The sequence below is a fragment of the Rhinoraja longicauda genome, chromosome 39 (assembly GCF_053455715.1).
Source record: "Rhinoraja longicauda isolate Sanriku21f chromosome 39, sRhiLon1.1, whole genome shotgun sequence".
NCBI classification, from domain to species: Eukaryota; Metazoa; Chordata; class Chondrichthyes; order Rajiformes; family Arhynchobatidae; genus Rhinoraja; species Rhinoraja longicauda.
In genome coordinates this window covers 7549676-7569359 of record NC_135991.1, presented here as the reverse complement: position 1 = coordinate 7569359, position 19684 = coordinate 7549676, and the positions used below count along the sequence as shown (strand labels likewise).

The window sequence follows — 19684 nt, the reverse complement described above, 5'->3', positions numbered from 1 at the left end:
GGGAGATGTGGTCAAAATGTGGGGGAGACAGGGTTAAAATGTGAGGGAGATGTGGTCAAAATGTGTTATAATGTGTGGTTATAGTGTGGGGGAGATGTGGTCAAAATGTGGGGGAGATGTGGTCAAAATGTGGGGGAGACAGGGTTAAAATGTGAGGGAGATGTGGTCAAAATGTGTTATAATGTGTGGTTATAGTGTGGGGGAGATGTGGTCAAAATGTGGGGGAGACGTGGGGAAAATGTGGGGGTGAAATGTGGGAGATGTGAGGGAAATGTGGTCAAAATGTGGGGGAGATGTAGGCATAATGTGAGGGAAATCTGGGTTATAATGTGGGAGAGACAGGGTTAAAATGTTTTATAATGTGTGGGAGAGATGTGGTCAAAATGTGGGGGAGATGTGGTCAAAATGTGTGGTTATAATGTGGGGGAGACGTGGGCATAATTTGTGGGGTATAATGTGGGGGAGGTGTGGTCAAAATGTGTTAATATGTGAGGGAAATGTCAAAATGTGTAATAATGTGGGGGGAAATCTGGGTTATAATGTGGGAGAGACAGGGTTAAAATGTTATAATGTGAGGGAGAGATGTGGTCAATGTGGGGGAGATGTTGGTTATAATGTGGGGGAAATCTGGGTTATAATGTGGAAGAGACAGGGTTAAAATGTTATAATGTGTGGGAGAGATGTGGTCAAAATGTGGGGGAGATGTGGGTATAATGTGAGAGAAATGGGGGTATAATGTGGGAGAGAGGGTTAAAATGTGTTAGAATGTGTGGGGGAGATGTGGGTTATAATGTGGGAGAGACAGGGTTATAATGCGTGGGAGAATGTGGTCAAAATGTGGGGGAGATGTGGTTATAATGTGTGGGGGAGATGTGGTTATAATGTGTGGGGGAAATGTGATCATAATGTGGCGGCGAAATGTGGTCAAAATGTGTTATAATGCATGGGGGAGATGTGGGAGAAATGTGGTCATAATGTGTGGGAGATGTGTGTGAAATCTGGGTTATAATGTATGAGAGACAGGGTTAAAATGTTATAACGTGTGGGAGAGAATGTGGGGGAGATGTGGGCATAATGTGGGGGAGATGGTATAATGTGGGGGAGAAATGTGTTCAAAGTGTGTTATAATGTGAGAGAAATCTGGGTTATAATGTGGGAGAGGCAGGGTTAAAATGTTATAATGTGTGAGAGAGATGTGGGGGAATGTGGTCATAATGTGAGCAAATGTGGTGATAATGTGGGGGAGATGTGGTCATAGTGTGTTATAATGTGTGGAATAAATGTGGGGGAGATGTGGCTATAATGTGGGGGAAATGTGGTTATAATGTGTGGGAGATGTGAGGGAAATCTGGGTTATAATTTGAGGGAAATCTGGGGGCGAACCGGGTTGAAATTATGTGGGAGGAACGGGTTAACGGTATGCGAAAGACGGGGTTAAAATGTGTGGGAGAGAAAGTGTGGGAGAGACAGGGTTAATATTGTGTGGGAGTGACAGGTTAAAGGTGTGGGCGCGACAGGATTCAAGGTGTAGGAGTGAAGGTGTGGGAGGGAAGGTGAAGGACTGGCGTAATAAATCTGTGGGGGTAATGGAGTCAAACGGTTGGAGTAACGGTTAATTATGTGGAAGTGAAGTGTGGGAAGGTTGTGGGAAAAACGGTTTTGGAGGGAAGCTGTTTGTGGGAATAACTGTGTTCAACTGTGGGAGTGACAGGGTTAAGTGGTCAGTGAAAGAGAGGAAGGGATGGGGTTAATTGTGTGTGGGGGATAATGTGAGAGTAACAGGATAAATAGTATGTGAGTGAGGGGTTAAAATGTGGGAGTGAGGGTTAAATGGTGTCAGGGAGGATTTGGGAATGATGTGTGAAGACTGGATACCTTTTGGATGGGATGGGGGGGATGGGGTTAATGATGTGCGAGGCCTGTGGGGGGAGTGACGGGGTTAAAATAACATGGAGTAAGTTTGCGAGATTTGTATATCTGTTGTGTGGAAGCGAACCAGGTGGGTGACGGGATTAGAAGCGTGCGAGGGCTGGTTAGCCGTTTCATGGGAGAGGATGGGTTAAAAAATGGTCAGGAATCACAGCGTTAGCATTGTGATTGTACGAGCCCCCCCCCCCCCCCCCCCTCCACTGTGTGGTAACGATAGGGTTAATAATGTGTGAGAGTGACAGGGTTAAAGTTGGAGGAAGGCTGGCTACCCATTTGTTGTGTTGGATAAATCACTGGATTCAGATAAGTTTTGATTCACTCAGTAATTTATGACACTGCTAAATAAGGCACATACACTCACGTTTACTCGAATATCCCCGAACGCACTCGCGGGTCTTCTACCCAACAATTGCTGTTGTTTTGTTCAGCTCACCCTGACATTGTCCCTTCATAGTGCAGGGGTTAAAAATGCGTGGGAACTACAGGATTGTGTTGTTCAGGAGAGATGGGGGGTTTAAATTGTGTTGAAGTGATTGTGGACGTGCAGGATTCTCCAAGTGTGGGAGCAGCAGGGTTAAAACGTTGTGGGAATGCCAGTGTTATGTTGTGCAGGTTTAACTATGGGAATGACAGGGTTAAAATGGTGCAGGAGTGAAGGAGCGGGAGCTACAGGGTTACAACAGTGTGGGAGCGGCAGTGTTAAAATGATGTGGGAATGAAAGCGTTAAATGGTGTGAGAATCACAGGGTTACGTTTGTGTTGGGAGTGAAAGGGTTAAATAGGATTGGAGGATTAAAAATGTGGGAGCAACTGCGTTATGTTGTGAGAGGAATGGTGTGAGAATGTCGGGGTTAAAATGCTGTGGGATAAAGCTGTGACGGTTAAAGTGTGAGGGCTGGCTACTCGTGTTGGAGTGGACGGGTTAAAATGGGTGGAAAACGCGGGGTTAGTATGGTGTGAGTGTGTCTTCCCACTGTGGGAGGGAATGGGTTAAACTGGTGTTGGGCAGTCAAGTTTAGTATTGTTGGCGGGGATGGGATGGGAGCAACAGGGTTAAAATGCATGGGATGATTAGTGTTAACACGTGGAGTGGGAATCACAGGGTTAAAATTGCTTGAGACTCAGGCTTTGAAATTGTGTGGAAAGTAAAAGAGTAAGGGAGAGATGGGGTTAAAATTCAATATTAATGGCATTAAAATGTGGCAGGGTGTAGGAAAAAAACTGCAGATGTTGGTTTAAATCGAATGAAGACACAAAATGCTGGAGTAACTCAGCGGGTTAGGCAGCATCTCTGAAGAGAAGGAATGGGTGACGTTTTGGGTCGAGACCCTTGCTCAGATGGGAATGTGTGAGTTAAAATTGTGTGGGAGTGCAGTCAAAATGTGTGGCGATCACGGAGTTAGAATTATGTGGGAAGGATGGCGTTAACTGGTGTGGGAATTACGGTATTAATGTCACGTGGAAGCCGTGATTGAAACTGTGTGGGAATCGTAAAGGTTGCACTGTGTGTGGGAGGCGGTGGGTTAAAACAATGCGGGAGCGCGGCTTCCACACCGGGTGGGATGTGACGGCTTAATGTAGTGCGAAGGAAAAAAACTGCAGATGCTGGTTAAAATCAAAGGTAGACACAAAATGCTGGAGTAACGTTTCCCGAAACATCACCCATTCCATCTCTCCAGAGATGCTGCCTGACCCGCTGAGTTACTCCAGCATTTTGTGTCTACCTTTAATGTGGTGCGAGGCGGATTGTGTTACAATTCCCGGGGTATGTTGACGACAACATTGTATGGGGTGGGGGAGGGGGTTGGGGTAGTGAGCGGGTTACGGATGGTGCAGGGATGACAAACAATGTGGGGGAAACAGCTTGCTCGAGAGGAATGGGGGGGGGGGGGTGGGTAGCCTTGCGTTCCCATTCCTGTTGCATGGGAGCCACTGTCAGGAGCGCTGGGATTGATATCGGCCTGGGATTGTGCCTGGCGAGGGAGTTTCCAGCGTTGCGGGTGTGCGTTTGGGTTAATGTTCTATCTGAGCAGTGTTAAATATTGGGTGTGAGTGTGAACGATAATATTAGGCAGAGAAAAATGTGTGGGAGTTCCCAGGTTCATTTATTTCCGAATGGCTTTGATATTCTGAGTGTGCAGGCTTTAAATTTGGTGTGAGGAAAGGGTTAGTACCTGGAGCAATCAAGGGTTAGTGTCGGGTGCAAGCAGAGGTTGATATCAAGTGTAGGAAAAAAACTGCAGATGCTGGTTAAAATCGAAGGTAGACACAAAATGCTGGAGTAACTCAGCGGGTCAGGCAGCATCTCGGGATCACCCATTCCTTCTCTCCTGAGATGCTGCCTGACCCGCTGAGTCACTCCAGCATTTTGTGTCTACCTTCGGTTGATATTGTGTCAGCAGAGTTAATTTCGGGGTGAACCAGTATTAATACCGTGTGGGAGCTGTGTTAATATTGTGTGTGCAGGGGTTAATATTGAGTTAGACTGGTGGGGCCAACATTGAGTGATTCCTATTTGGTGGGGGAGAGGTTAGGAGGAATTATTGTTGGGGGTGGAGGGGTTAACATCCACCTTCTTTCCTCCTGTCAGGGAAGGTGTGAGTTTGAGAGATCTTGTGCTCCTGGTAAAGTGTGATTCTCCCCCCTCCCTCTCTGGCCCGTTACACAGGAGATGCAGTTGGAATAAGTGCCTCTTGTGTTGGCTCTCTATCCCTTATTTTGTAAGGCTTCATGGCTCCCCTTCAATTCTCCCTGACCTCCTCTCTCTCGATCTCGCCCCCTCATTCCCTTCCCTGTCCGTTTTCCTCTCCATTCTCCTTACCGGGAGAGCGAGGAGTCAGAGGGAAGGCAGGGGTTAATTTTAAGCTTCACGCAGTGTTTCACGTGCTCTCGACAGCAACCTCTTGGTAACCCGGGAGAAGGACCACAGTGCATTCCCTCAAATGCCTGAGAGAGGGGAGTGGGGGGGGGGGGGGGGGAGAGAGGAGAAGGAGGGAAGGTGAGAGGTAGAAGCAAAGGGGGGGGGTGGAGGCTTGTAAAGGATTAACACTGCGGTGTATTTAAGTGTGTGTGTGTGCATATCACTACCATTCTCTGCGGCAAGCAGTAACAGGACAGTTAACATTTATTATCCTGTGAGGTTTGCACCGCAGCCTCGCTCCTGATCTTGGCCACTTGCAAGTGCATTCTGCAAAAAAAACACCATGAACAGCAGCTGGCACCCACCACACTGCCCAGAGCTGCTGCCCAGAGCTGGGACTGCGCTGCGTAACATTCTGAATCAGCAGGAAAAAAACTGCAAATGCTGGTTAAAATCGAAGGTAGACACAAGATTCTGGAATAACTCAGCGGGTCAGACGGCATCTCGGGAGAGAAGGAATGGGTGACGTTTCGGGTCGAGACCCTTCGTCAGACTGATGTCAGGGGAGAGGGCGGGAGAAAGATAGAATGTAGTCGGAGACAGGAACACTAGTGGGAGAACTGGGAAGGGGAGGGGATAGAGAGGGAAAGCAGGGACTATCTGAAGTTAGAGAAGCCCCTGCTTTCACTCTCTATCCCCTCCACCTTCCCAGTTCTCCCACTAGTCTTCCTGTTTGACTACTGTACATTCTATCTTTGTCTCGCCCCCTCCCCTGACATCAGTCTGAAGAAGGGTTTCGACCCGTAACATCACCCATTCCTTCTCTCCCAAGATGCTGCCTGTCCCGCTGAGTTACTCCAGCATCTTGTGTCTACATTCTGAATCAGCAAGTACGTTTGTGTGTCTTAAAGCAAAGGCTCAAACCAAACGCCGTCGTACAAATACAGTGGATGGAAATGTACTAACTGACTGAATCTCTGCTCTACAGCCTGTATGTGTGCGTGTGAAAGTGTGTGTGATAATGGTTGTGTAACATCATACGACAGAGGAACAGAATTAGGCCATTCAGCCCATCGACTCTACTCTGCCATTTGATCATGGTTGATCTATTTTTCCCTCTCATCCCCATTCTTCCCCTAACCTTTGACGCCTTGACCAATCAAGAATGTGCCAATCTCCGCTTTGAAAATACCCAATGACGGCCTCCACCGCCGTCTGTGGCGATGAATTCCACAGATTCACTACCCTCTGACTAAAGAAATTCCCCCTCGTCTTCTTTCCAAAAGGTACATCTTTTTATTTTGAGGCTGTACCCTCTGTGTCTAGACTCCCACTATGGGAAACATTTACTCTTCTCAAGGCCTTGCATTATCCAGTTTTGTGTGTGGGTGTGTCTCTATCTTACAGTAAGAGACTCGACAGGACAGAAACAGGCCCTTTGTCCGACTTTATCTTATTATTCTGCGCTCGCTCCATTTGCCTGCCTTTCACCCACAGCCCTCTAAACCGGGTGAGTGAGAGAGTGTGATAATGAGGGTCTTTTGATTTTAATGCAACCAAAAAACGTTGCCAGTCTCCCGGAATAACTGCCCTCTCTGCCTGCGCATTCCCCCTCCCTGGGTGCTTTCCCATTATTCCCCCTCCCTCGAAGCTTGGTTTCCTCCCCTCTTCCCCCCACCACCCCCCCCCCCGGCTCCCCTGACCATGCCCCCTCTTCCCCAGCCTGCCGCCCCGTGGCATGACAAAGACTGTGAACTTCTGCCCTGCATCCAGATATCAGCAGGCAGTGTGACCACTGTGTAGATCCCAGGGGATGCGTTGTGAGCTCCTACTGTGTACAAAGATGAACACTCTTGTCAAACTCAAGAAAATGGCAGCAGCAGTAGGTCACTCAGCCCCCCAAGCCTGTCCCGCCGTTCATCACACTGGTGGCTGGACTATGTTGGCGTCATAAGTGATAGGAGCAGAATTAGGCCATTCGGCTCATCAAGTCTACTCCGCCATTCAATCATTGCTGATTTATCTTTCCCTCCTAACACCATTCTCCTGCCTTCTCCCCATAACCCCTGACACCCGCACCAATCAAGAATGTAGACACAAACTGCTGGAGTAACTCAGCAGTTCTGGCAGCATCTCGGGAGGGAAGGAATGGGTGATGTTTTGGGTCGAACCTGACCCACTGAGTTACTCCAGCATTTTGTGTCTACCTTCGATTTTAACCAGCATCTGCAGTTTTTTTCCTACAAATCAAGAATGTATCTATCTCTCTGCCTTAAAAATATCCATTGACGTGGAAATGGATCCATTGACTGCGGAAATATCCACAGCTTTCTGTGGCAATGTTTTCCATCACATCTCTGACTCAAGAAATTCCTCTTCATCTCCTTCTTAAAGGAAAGTCCTTTTATTCTGAGGTTGTGACCTCTGGTCCCAGACTCTCCCACTAGTGGAAACATCCCCTCCACATCCACTCTATCCAGCCCTTTCACTATTCGATTCCTCTTTCAACTCTTCGTGCAATAAACGCAGGCTTCCTTGCCAGCCCTGGTTTGCATTCTCCGCTTTTGTCGCCTCCCTAATCCCAGGGACAAATTGCCAAGAATAATGTTAGCAGTAGAACTGTGAAATAATCCCTCGGGCTCTCGGCCAAATCCCAGCGTTAACCTTTTTTAAAGTAAAAATTGCAATGATAGGCTGTGGTACTTTGCTGCATCATTAGGGATGCGCTTTGACAAATTACCTGCACGGCACTGCACAGTAGCTGCTGCAGTGGAGCACACATGTTATTGCATACCTTCATGCCCAGAATTCCCAACCAGTATTCCCAAAATACACAGCTGGACAGAGAATTCCTGCACTCTAGATTCTGATAGGACTGGACTACGGTCACACTATTCCTGAAAATCGTCAGTTGCAAACAGAGTGAAGCTCTCTCTGCACCGTCCCGTCACACGTTCTCAGGGTCAATCACAGAGTGAAGTTCCCTCTACAACGTCCCGTCACACATTGCCAGGGTCAGACACACACAGGGTGAAGCTCCCTCTATACCGTCCCGTCACACGTTCTCAGGGTCAGACACACACAGGGTGAAGCTCCCTCTATACCGCCCCGTCACACATTGTCAGGGTCAGACACACACAGGGTGAAGCTGCCTCTACACCGCCCCATCACACATAGCCAGGGTCAGACACAGAGTGAAGCTGCCTCTACACCGTCCCATCACACGTTGCCAGGGTCAAACACAGAGTGAAGCTCCCTCTGCACCGTCCCATCACACATTGCCAGGGTCAGACACACACAGAGTGAAGCTCCCTCTACAACGCCCCGTCACACGTTCTCAGGGTCAGACACAGAGTGAAGCTGCCTCTACACCGCCCCGTCACACGTTCTCAGGGTCAATCACAGAGTGAAGCTGCCTCTACACCGCCCCGTCACACATTGCCAGGGTCAAACACGGAGTGAAGCTGCCTCTACACCGCCCCGTCACACATTGCCAGGGTCAAACACAGAGTGAAGCTCCCTCTACACCGCCCCGTCACACATTGCCAGGGTCAGACACACACAGAGTGAAGCTCCCTCTACACCGTCCCGTCACACGTTCTCAGGGTCAGACACACACAGAGTGAAGCTGCCTCTACACCGTCCCATCACACATTGCCAGGGTCAGACACACACAGAGTGAAGCTGCCTCTACACCGTCCCGTCACACGTTCTCAGGGTCAGACACACACAGAGTGAAGCTGCCTCTACACCGTCCCATCACACGTTGCCAGGGTCAGACACACACAGTGTGAAGCTGCCTCTACACCGTCCCATCACACGTTGCCAGGGTCAGACACACACAGAGTGAAGCTGCCTCTACACCGTCCCGTCTCACATTGCCAGGGTCAGACACACACAGAGTGAAGCTGCCTCTACCCCGTCCCGTCACACATTGCCAGGGTCAGACATGGAGTAAGGCAATAAGACAGGTAATGGGTCACATAGGGAACAGGTTGATGGATAAAAGGGGCCCAGACAGGGCTTTCTTAGGAACTGCACCTTAAGGTTATCAAGCACTGAGCCGTCCCTCAGGATGTTGTTTATAAGAGGTCTTAGAGCTCACCTGGCCCTTCGGCCTACCTTGTCCTTGCCGACCAAATTGGCATTCTGGGTGACTCCATTGGTGTTGGCTCTGCTGAGGGAGTTCACCAGCCCCATCTCTGCTGAGCTTGACAAGTCTTCTCCTGTGCAGTCCCAAGAATAACATCTTGTGCCGTTCTGATCCGAAACATCCCTGTCCATGTTCTCCAGACATGCTGTCTGGCCCGCTCAGTAACTCCAGCTTCTTTGTGTTTCTTGATCTCGTGGCCAGCACGTCTGACCTAGCTGTGTGATCATAGATAGGAAGAACTACAGATGCCGGTTCACCAAAAAAGGCACAAAGTGCTGGAGTAACTCAGCAGGTCAGGCAGCATCTTTATAGGTGACGTTGTAGAGGCAGCTTCACTCTGTGTGTGTCTGACCCTGGCAACGTGTGACGGGACGGTGTAGAGGCAGCTTCACTCTGTGTGTGTCTGACCTTGAGAACGTGTGATGGGGGAGCCCTTTTGATTGTGACGGTGAGCGAGAAAGCTGGAAGAGAGGAGGGAGCAGAACAAGTGTGAGAAGGAACTGCAGACGTTGGTTTAAACCGAAGATAGACACAAAAATCTGGAGTAACTCAGCGGAACAGCATCTGTGGGGAGAAGGAAAGGGTGACATTTTGGGTCGAGACCCTTCTGCAGAACAAAGCCTGGCAAGTGACAGGTGGACAGATAGACACAAAATGCTGGAGTAACTGAGCAGGTCAGGCAGCATCTCTGGAGAAAAGTAGTGATGGATGGACGCAGGTGAGGTGGTGGGGTCAGATTTTATTCCTGCATTGCGATCGCCTGGATCTCTGCAATATCACCAGGTTACTGTGTTTGCAGGGAATCAGTCTGCAAAATGTGACTGGTTATTTCCATGTGTAGGAAGGAACTGCAGATGCTGGTTTAAACCGAAGTTAGACACAAAAAGCTCAGCGGGACAGGCAGCATCTGTGGAGAGAAGGAATGGGTGATGTTTCGGGTTACAATAAAGGGGAAGGGTGCAGGGCAGGCAGGGGGTAATAGAGATGGGGATAGGTATCAGGCCTGGAGAGGAGGACAGGGATACGGAGAAGTGTTAAGGGCCGAGGGGTTACAGAAGACAAGAGGGAGTTGCAGAAATATAGCAAAAAAATAATAGAAAAATACAAAATAGGTGCAGGAGGAGGCCATTTGGCCCTTCGAGTCAGCACCGCCATTCATTGTGATCATGGCTGATCATCCACAATCAGTAACCCGTGCTAGCCTTCTCCCCATATCCCTTAATTTCACTAGCCCCTAGAGCTCTATCTAACTCTCTTTTAAATCCATCCAGTGAATCGGCCCACTGCCCTCTGTGGCAGAGAATTCCACAAATTCACAACTCTCTGGGTAAAAAGTTCTTTCTCACCTCGGTTTTAAATGGCCTCCCCTTTATTCTTAGACTTTGTGGCCCCTGGTTCTGGACCCCCCAAGATTGGGAACATTTTTCCTGCATCTAGCTTGCCCAGCCCTTTCATAATTTTATACGTCTCTATATGAGATCCCCTCTCATCCTTCTAAACTCCAGTGAATACAAGTCCAGTATTTCCAATCTTTCATATGTAGGGATCAGAGGGAGTTACAGTGATAGGGAGGGGTGTAGGGATTACAAGGGGTTAACAGAGACAGAGAAGGATATAGTGGCCAGGGGAGGTTACAGGGAAAGGGAGGGGTGTAGGGGCTAGAGTAAGTTACAGAGATAGGTAGGGGTGTAGGGATTAGAGGGGGGTTACAGTGATAGGGTGGGATGTGGGGAGGAGAGAAACTTGGAGGAGGTGTAGTGGCTGGGGGGGGGGGGGATACAGAGATGGGGTAGGATGTCAAGGCTGGAGGGGGTGGTTACTGAAATAGTGAAGGATATTGGGACTGGAGATGATGACAGGAATAGGTGTAGGAAAGAACTGCAGATGCTGGTTTAAATTGAAGGTAGACACAAAATGCTGGAGTAACTCAGCGGGTCAGGCAACATCTCGGGAGAGATGGAATGGGTGACGTTTCGGGTCGAGACCCTTCTTCAGACTGATATCAGGGGAGGGGGTGGGAGAAAGGTAGGATGTAGTCGGAGACGGGAAGACTAGTGGGAGAACTGGGAAGGGGGAGGGGATAGCGAGGGAAAGCAGGGACTATCTGAAGTTAGAGAAGTCATTGTTCACCCTGCTAGGGTGTAAACTACCCAAGCGAAATATAAGGTGCTGTTCCCCCAATTTGCACTGGGCCTCACTCTGACAATGGAGGAGGCCCAGGACAGAAAGGTCAGATTGGGAATGGGAGGGGGAGTTAAAGTGCTGAGCCACCGGGAGATCAGGTAGGTTATTACGGACTGAGCGGAGGTGTTCAGTGAAACGATCGCTGAGCCTGCACTTGGTCTCGCCGATGTTGAGAAGTTGACACTTAGAACAGCGGATACAGTAGATGAGGTTGGAGGAGGTGCAGGTGAACCTGGAAAGATTGTTTACATCAGTCTGAAGAAGGGTCTCGACCCAAAACGTCACCCATTCCTTCTCTCCAGAGATGCTGCCTGTTACTCCAGCATTTTGTGCCCACCTTCGATTTTAACCAGCATCTGCAGTTTTTTCCGACAGGTTTGAAGACAGAGTTGTGTGTTTGATATTTGGGGCGATGCTATACTGAAGGTCACACTGTGGGAGGGAGGGGTGAGCAGAAGTTTGGGACAGGCAGGTTGAGTTTACGGAGTTGGGAATGGTGGCGAGAGTGTGGAGGTGCAATTTCTCCTCTTGCTCCTGCACTGCCAGAACAGACCGTCCACAGACACACTCGCAAATACAGCAACTAAAAATAAGAATCAGGTTTACAGAGATCTATTGACAACTCTGCGTCTTCAGGTATGAAGGCTTTCCTGTGGCTCTGCGCCCTGCAGCAGCGGTCTCCGTCCAAAATAGACCCTCTTCCCCTCCCCCCCCCCACCACCACTACACACACACAGATTGAATCTGCGGTCTCCTGCAGTCGCTGCTGTTCCCACACACTCTATAAAAACCATGCCAGCATCTTGCTGTTTATGCAGTGTGTGTGTGTGTGAGAGCGCGCGGGTGTGTCAGCAAGGCTGTGTGCGAGTATGTCAGGCTGAGAGTGTGAGTGTGTGTTTGTGCGCACGGCATGCAGTACGTGTGCACGAGTGTGCAAATCTCCATGCCTGTGGTGTTATCGAGAGTGTGTGTCATTGAGCCCATATGTCTATAGTGGGTATATGTGTGTTAGTGTGTGTGTGTGTTAGTGAGTATATGTGTGTTAGTGTGTGTTTGTGAGTGAGTGTGTGTTAGTGTGTGTGTGCGTCCGCATCAATGTGTCAGTGATCCCATATGTGTGTTAGTGAGCCTGCTTGCATCAGCAAGTTGTGTGTGTGTGTCGGCCAGTCCCCGTGTCGGGGAGCCCTCGTGTCGGCACCTATAAGAGCAAATCAGTGAGCCTGTGTGTGTCACACGTGTATGCCAGCAAATTTGTATGAATGTGTCAGCAAGTATGTCAGTGAGCATGTGTGAATGTGTCAGCATGTGTGCGTGTCAGTGAATCTATTTGTGTACACACGCATCGGCCAATCTGTGCGGTGGAGTCTGTGTCTTTCCCCTCCAGACTACACCTGGAGTATTGTGTGCAGTTTTGGTCTCCTAATTTGAGGAAGGACGTCCTTGCTATTGAAGCAGTGCAGCGTAGCTTCACCAGGTTAATCCCTGGATGGCGGGACTGTCATGTGAGGAAAGATTGGAGAGACTGGGCTTGTAGTCACTGGAGCTTAGACGGATGAGAGGGGATCTTATAGAGACGTATAAAATTATAAAAGGACTGGACAAGCTAGATGCAGGAAACATGTTCCCAATGTTGGGGGAGTCCAGAACCAGGGAACACAAAGTCTAAGAATAAAGGGGAGGCCATTTAAAACCGAGGTGAGAAGAAACTTTTCCACTCAGAGAGTTGTGAATTTGTGGAATTCTCTGCCACAGAGGGCAGTGGAGGCCGATTCCCTGGATGGATTTAAGAGAGAGTTAGATAGAGCTCTAGCGGAATCAAGGGATATGGGGAGAAGGCAGGCACGGGTTACTGATTGTGGATGATCAGCCATGATCACAGTGAATGGAGGTGCTGGCTTGAAGGGCCAAATGGCCTCCTCCTGCACCTATTTTCTATGTTTCTATTCTGCGACCACACTTCCACCTTCCTTCTCTCAGTCTCTATCCTGTCCCTGCGTCTTTCCCCATCCATTCATCCATCCCTGCCCATTGCTCACCCCGTCCATCTGTCCCAACTTCTCCCGATGTTAGTCAGCCAGGCCTTGTGCCAGCTGGAACTGTGGCTGCCTCTACCTGTGGTACAGAGCTCAAACCTTGCCACCTCTCGAAATGCAGGCCGTCAGAAAGAGGGACCAGAGGTCAATTAAAGGACGTTCCTTTAGAAAGGGGATGTGGAGGAACTTCTTTAGTCAGAGGGTGGTGAATCAGTGGAACTCTTTGCCACTGAAGGCTGTGGCGGTCATCAGTGGATAATTTTACGGCTGAGATAGATAGATTGTTGATTAGTGTGGGTGTCAGAGGTTATGGGGAGAAGGCAGGAGAATGGGTTTGAGAGGGAGAGATGGATCAGCCATGATTGAATGGCGGAGCAGGCTTGATGGGCAGAATGGCCTGATTCTGCTCCTGTCACTTATGAACCTGCACTAATTGAGAGTTTTGGAGTTTGCATGCAGTTCTGGTCGCACCATTAGATTAGTTCAGAGTTTATTCTCCGCCGTTGACACACCCATAGCGGGGCAGTATCCCTCGAGACCAGGGTTGCCAACTGTCCCGTATAGCCGGGACATCCCCCATTATGGGCTAAATTGGTTTGACCGCCCTTGTACGGTATTAGGACTGGGGTAGCTGTAGGCCCGGACACTGTAGGCCCGGACACTGTAGGCCCGGACACTGTAGGCCCGCTCACTGTAGGCCTGGACACTGTAGGCCCGAACACTGTAGCCCCTGCTCACTGTAGCCCCTGCTCGCTGTAGCCCCTGCTCGCTGTAGCCCCTGCTCGCTGTAGCCCCTGCTCGCTGTAGCCCCTGCTCGCTGTAGCCCCGCTCGCTGTAGGCCCGGACGCTGTAGGTCCCGACACTCTAGGTTTCCGACATTTTAGCTCCGGACAGTCTACATCCGGAGGCCCGGGCGCCGCCTAACAGAGGTTGTATAGCAACCTGCCTCCCGGCCCGGGCGGCCATCATTGGTGGAGCGGGAGCACGTGGCCGGTGGCTGGGTGAGGTCACCTGGGGCACGGGGCGGTGACGTCACCTTGTCCCGTATTTGGGAGTGAGATAGTTGGCACCCCGACTCAAGACTGGCCATTCACAATGCGATACACCCCCGTTGCCACCCTCCCATGGCACCAGCCCTCCCACCGAGTGGCTCTCCCTCCTCACAACCCCATGACAGGTGCTCACTGCCCCATCCGCTCGCTCCTGCCCCCAGCTGCAGTATGCTGCTCCCTCCTCACCGCCCCTCCTGCAGCACAATGCTCCCTCCTCTCCTCTCCTGTGGTGCTATGCTCCCTCTTCACCAACTCTCCCCACAGTGCGGCGCTCCCTCCTCACCTCCTCTTTCACAGTAAAGCGCTCCCTCCCTCCTCACCACTCCCTCCACACAGCTGCTACGGCACGGCGCTTCCTCCCTCCTCACCGCCCCACCAACAGTGCGGCGCTCCCTCCTCACCACCGCACCAACAGTGCGGCGCTCCCTCCTCACCACTGCACCAGCTCCCTCCTCACCACTGCTCTCACAGTGCGGCGCTCCCTCCTCACCACTGCTCTCACAGTGCGGCGCTCCCTCCTCACCACCCCATCAACAGTGCGGCGCTCCCTCCTCACCACCCCTCCAACAGTGCGATGCTCCCTCCTCACCACCGCTTTCACGGTAAAGGGCTCCCTCCCTCCTCACCACCCCACCAACAGTGCGGCACTCCCTCCTCACCACCACTCTCACAGTGCGGCGCTCCCACCCACCTCACCACCCCACCAACAGTGCGGCGCTCCCTCCACACAGCTGCTACGGCACGGCGCTCCCTCCACACAGCTGCTACGGCACGGCGCTCCCTCTTCACCGCCCCTCCTGCAGCGTGGCGCTCCCTCCCTGCACATCGCCCTCAGTGACTCATCTAGAGGGGACGAGGTTAATCAGAGGAAGATTCAGCTGTAACCGGGCCAGCTGGGAGGGGCGGGTTTGTGAGGCTGTTCTATAAAGGGCAGCAGCGCTGCCAGGTCCCGCTGCCTTGAACACTAATTAGCCACAGTAGCAAGCCTGCCCCCCGCGGAACCAGCGGCCAAGTACCACACCCCCGTGAAGATATCAGGAGCACGAGGTACACCGGCTGAACAGAGACTTCAACGTGCCTCCACAGACAGCAGCTGCCCACAGCCGCTCAAGGTGACACAGGGAGGGTGAGGTGAAGCAACTTCACGTTGCAGGAGAGGATGGGGGAGACTCTGGGAACCGACCCCTGACTCGGGGGGCACAGGAAGGTGAAGGCACCGCCTGAGATAGTGGAGGATCAGGTGGGACAGAAGGGGTCACAGCGATGGGCAGGGCTGTAGGGGACAGAGGGGGTCACGGAGACTCTTTGACCCTGCGTCTAAAGTAGGGTCTCGACCCGAAACGTCGCCCATTCCTTTTCTCCCGAGATGTTGTCTGACCCGCTGAGTTACTCCAGCATTTTGTGTCTGCCTTCGATTTTAACCAGCATCTGCAGTTTTATTTGCTATCTATCGAGACACCCTTCCACCGCCTCCACTCCAAGGAAAATGTACCAAATGTACGTGGTCTATGCTCATAATATGCTCATCAAATGCTCTAACCTAGGCAACATCTCCAATGCAGTCACGTTCTTGGGCTCAGTGCCAGAGGGCTCAGCGCTGTGCCCTCAGCTTTTCACAGCGGGTAGAACGAGCTGACAGGAACAAAAAAATCACCAAGAAAAAGCTGGAAACACTCAACAGGCCAGGCAGCAGCTGTGGCCAGAGAGGCAGTCATGGTTTCAGGCCAAAGACTCTTCGCCAGAACTAACAGAACAGGATTGCTGATTGCAAAGGGAATTTAACATGCAGATGTGTAGGAAAATAACTGCAGATGCTGGTTAAAATCAGTCTAAAGAAGGGTCTCGACGCGAAACGTCACCCATTCCTTCTCTCCCGAGATGCTGCCTGACCCTGTTCCTCCAGCATTTTGTGTCTACCTCAACATGCAGTTAGCTCATTTGTCCTTTCCTCTGTCTCTCCCTGCTTGCCTCCCCTGTGCATTGGAAGCCCTTCAGAGATGTTTTGCTAACTCATGAAGTTTACCGTACAGATTTGGCAGGCTGGCTTTGTCTCTCCACTTTGGATGAGGGAAAGGGGACGTTATTGAAACACGTAAGATCTGCAGGGCTACATAGAACATACAGAAGGTAGACACAAAATGCTGGAGTAACAGCGGGACAGGCAGAATCTCCGGAGAGAAGGAATGGGTGACGTTTTGGGTCGACACCCTTCTTTAGACCCGAAACATCACGCATTCCTTCTCCCCAGAGATGCTGCCTGTCCCGCTGAGTTACTCCAGCATTTTGTGTTAAACCAGCATCTGCAGTTCCTTCCTACACATTTCTCTGAAATCCTTCCAGCTTATACATACTTCCTATAACAGGGTGACCAAAACTGAACACCATAGTCCAAATTTGGCCTCGTCAACATTTTGTACAACCGTAACATAACATGCCAAATGCTACAATATCCTGACCAAGAGAGGGAGGAAGAAGCAAATTAAGGGCTGGAAGAGAGAGCAGGATACAAGGTGTAGGGGCGGGAGGGGGTTACAGAGACGGGGAGGGGTGTAGGGGTGGGAGGGGGTTACAGAGACGGGGAGGGGTGTAGGGGTGGGAGGGGGTTACAGAGACGGGGAGGGGTGTAGGGGTGGGAGGGGGTTACAGAGACGGGGAGGGGTGGGAGGGGGTTACAGAGACGGGGAGGGGTGTAGGGGCGGGAGGGGTTACAGAGATGGGGAGGGGTGTAGGGGTGGGAGGGGGTACAGAGACGGGGAGGGGTGTAGGGGCGGGAGGGGTTACAGAGATGGGGAGGGGTGTAGGTGGGAGGGGGTTACAGAGACGGGGAGGGGTGTAGGGGCGGGAGGGGGTTACAGAGACGGGGAGGGGTGGGAGGGGGTTACAGAGACGGTGAGGGGTGTAGGGGTGGGAGGGGGTTACAGAGACGGGGAGGGGTGGGAGGGGGTTACAGAGACGGGGAGGGGTGTAGGGGTGGGAGGGGGTTACAGAGACGGGGAGGGGTGTAGGGGTGGGAGGGGGTTACAGAGACGGGGAGGGGTGTAGGGGTGGGAGGGGGTTACAGAGACGGGGAGGGGTGTAGGGGTGGGAGGGGGTTACAGAGACGGGGAGAGGTGGGAGGGGGTTACAGAGACGGGGAGGGGTGTAGGGGCGGGAGGGGTTACAGAGATGGGGAGGGGTGTAGGGGTGGGAGGGGGTTACAGAGATGGGGAGGGGTGGGAGGGGGTTACAGAAACGGGGAGGGGTGTAGGGGCGGGAGGGGGTTACACAGACGGGGAGGGGTGGGAGGGGTTACAGAGACGGGGAGGGGTGTAGGGGCGGGAGGGGGGTTACAGAGATGGGGAGGGGTGTAGGGGCGGGAGGGCGTTACAGAGATGGGGACGGATGGAGCCCTAGAGGAAGGACAAGTGGTGGAGGAAACATAGAAACATAGAAAAGAGGTGCAGGAGTAGGCCATTCAACCCTTTGAGCCAGCACCACCATTCAATATGATCATGGCTGATCATCCACAATCAGTAGCCCGTTCCTGCTTTCTCCCCATATTCCTTCATTCCATTAGCCCTAAGCTAAATCTAACATTCTCATGAAACCAGGTTTGGGGTTCCTGCTGTACTGAGAGCAACATTTCCCTTCTGCCTAGACTGATTTCTCACCATCTTCCTATTGTTGCCGGTAGCATCTTGCAACATACTTGTTGCTGCCCACTGGACAGGTGGGATTTTGCATTGTCTTGTGGTGTGAAGAGAAGGAGCCTCTCTGATTAGTATCCATCGCGTACAATGAGAAGAATTACATAAAAGAGCTCAGAATGATGCAATGGTGAGTCAAGGGTTGATCTTGACTCTCATTGCAATACATTAGCAGCCATTAAGAATGGCTGTTATTCTGCGGTGTTGGGATGGAGGCTTTCCAAAGCAGAACATTCAACAGGAAGTGTTGCACAGTCATTGGCGTGCTGATGAGATAATTAGCATTTACTAGTCCCTGTCACTGCCTCCTAGCTCTGTGCTCTTGCAGGGGTCACCCTGTATAGCTGGCACCAAGGCTGTGGCCTGGGCATCTTGCCAGGGGGTGGCTTTGCTATCTCTGCCTGCCTGGGAAGAGGGGGAAAGTGAGAGAGAGCAGGAGAGAGGGGAGAATAGCTGAGGGGAGAGAGAGAGAACAGGAAAGAGCGAAGAGTTAGGGAGGGAGAAAACAGGGAAGAGTCAAGAGTGTTTTATTGTCAAAGGTAGACACAAAATGCTGGAGTAACAGGCAGCAACTCGGGAGAGAAGGAATGGGTGACGTTTCGGGTCAAGACCCTTCTTCAGACACGAAACGTCACCCATTCCTTCTCGCCTGAGATGCTGCCTGGCCCGCTGAGATGCTCCAGCATATTGTGTCTACCTTTGATTTTAACCAGCATCTGCAGTTTTTGTCCTACATGTGTTTTATTGTCATATGTCCCATATAGAACAATGACATTCTTACCTGCTGCAGCACAACACAATATGTAAACATAGTACACTGCAAACAATATGATAAACGAGAGAGAAAAAGTTCAGTGTGCATGTATACACGTACTCAAAAGTACACACATATATTGACTTTAAAAAAGTTTAGTTTAGGGAGTGTTGTGGGGCAGGGGAGTCTAGGAGTGCAGGTACATAGTTCCCTGAAAGTGGCGTTACAGGTAGACAGGGAGTGTTGTGGAGCAGGGATCGAGGAGCGCAGGTACACAGTTCCTTGAAATTGGCGTCACAGGTAGACAGGGAGTGTTGTGGGGCAGAGGGATCTAGGAGTGCAGGTACATGTTCACTGAAACTGGTATCGCAGGTAGATAAGGGGGGTAAAGATGTCTTTTGGTGCATTGGCCTTCATCAGTCAGGGTATTGAGTATAGAAATTGAGTTTAGTTCATTGTGACGTGTACCGAGGTGCAGTGAAAAGCTTTTGTTGCATGCTAATCAGTCAGCAGAAAGACAATACCTGATTACAATCGAGCTATTCAGTGTACAGATACATGATAAAGGGAATAACATGAATGATGTTTAGTGCAAGATAAAGCCAGTAAAGTCCAATCAAAGATAGTCCGAGGGTCTCCAATGAGGTAGATGGTAGTTCAGGACTGGGGACCAGAAATTCAAAGAGGAGGATGGGGGAGAGAGAAAGTGAGCAGGGAAAGAGATGAAAGGGAGAAGAGGTAGAGGGAGAGAGAGAAAGAACGAGACGGGAGAGAGAAGGATGGATGGAAGAAGAGACAGGGAAGAGAAGAAGAAACCAGGAAAGAGGAAAAGAGATACGAAAGGGAGACGGTAAGAAAGAAGAAGAAATCATGCAGATAGAGAACAGAAATGAGGGGTGGGGAATGGGGTAGAGAGAGAGAGAGAGAGAGAGGGTAGGGCGGCAAAAACAAGGAGGCAGATTATTATCTCAATGGTGTCAGATTAGGAAAAGGGGAAGTGCAACGAGACCTGGGTGTCCTTATACACCAGTCA

At 51.0% G+C, this 19684-nt stretch overlaps 1 protein-coding gene across 1 annotated transcript in view; it reads left to right on the top strand.

The window, feature by feature from the left end:
- LOC144611177 (IQ motif and SEC7 domain-containing protein 2-like) overlaps positions 1–19684 on the top strand; it is an 86793-nt gene that overhangs the window by 748 nt on the left and 66361 nt on the right.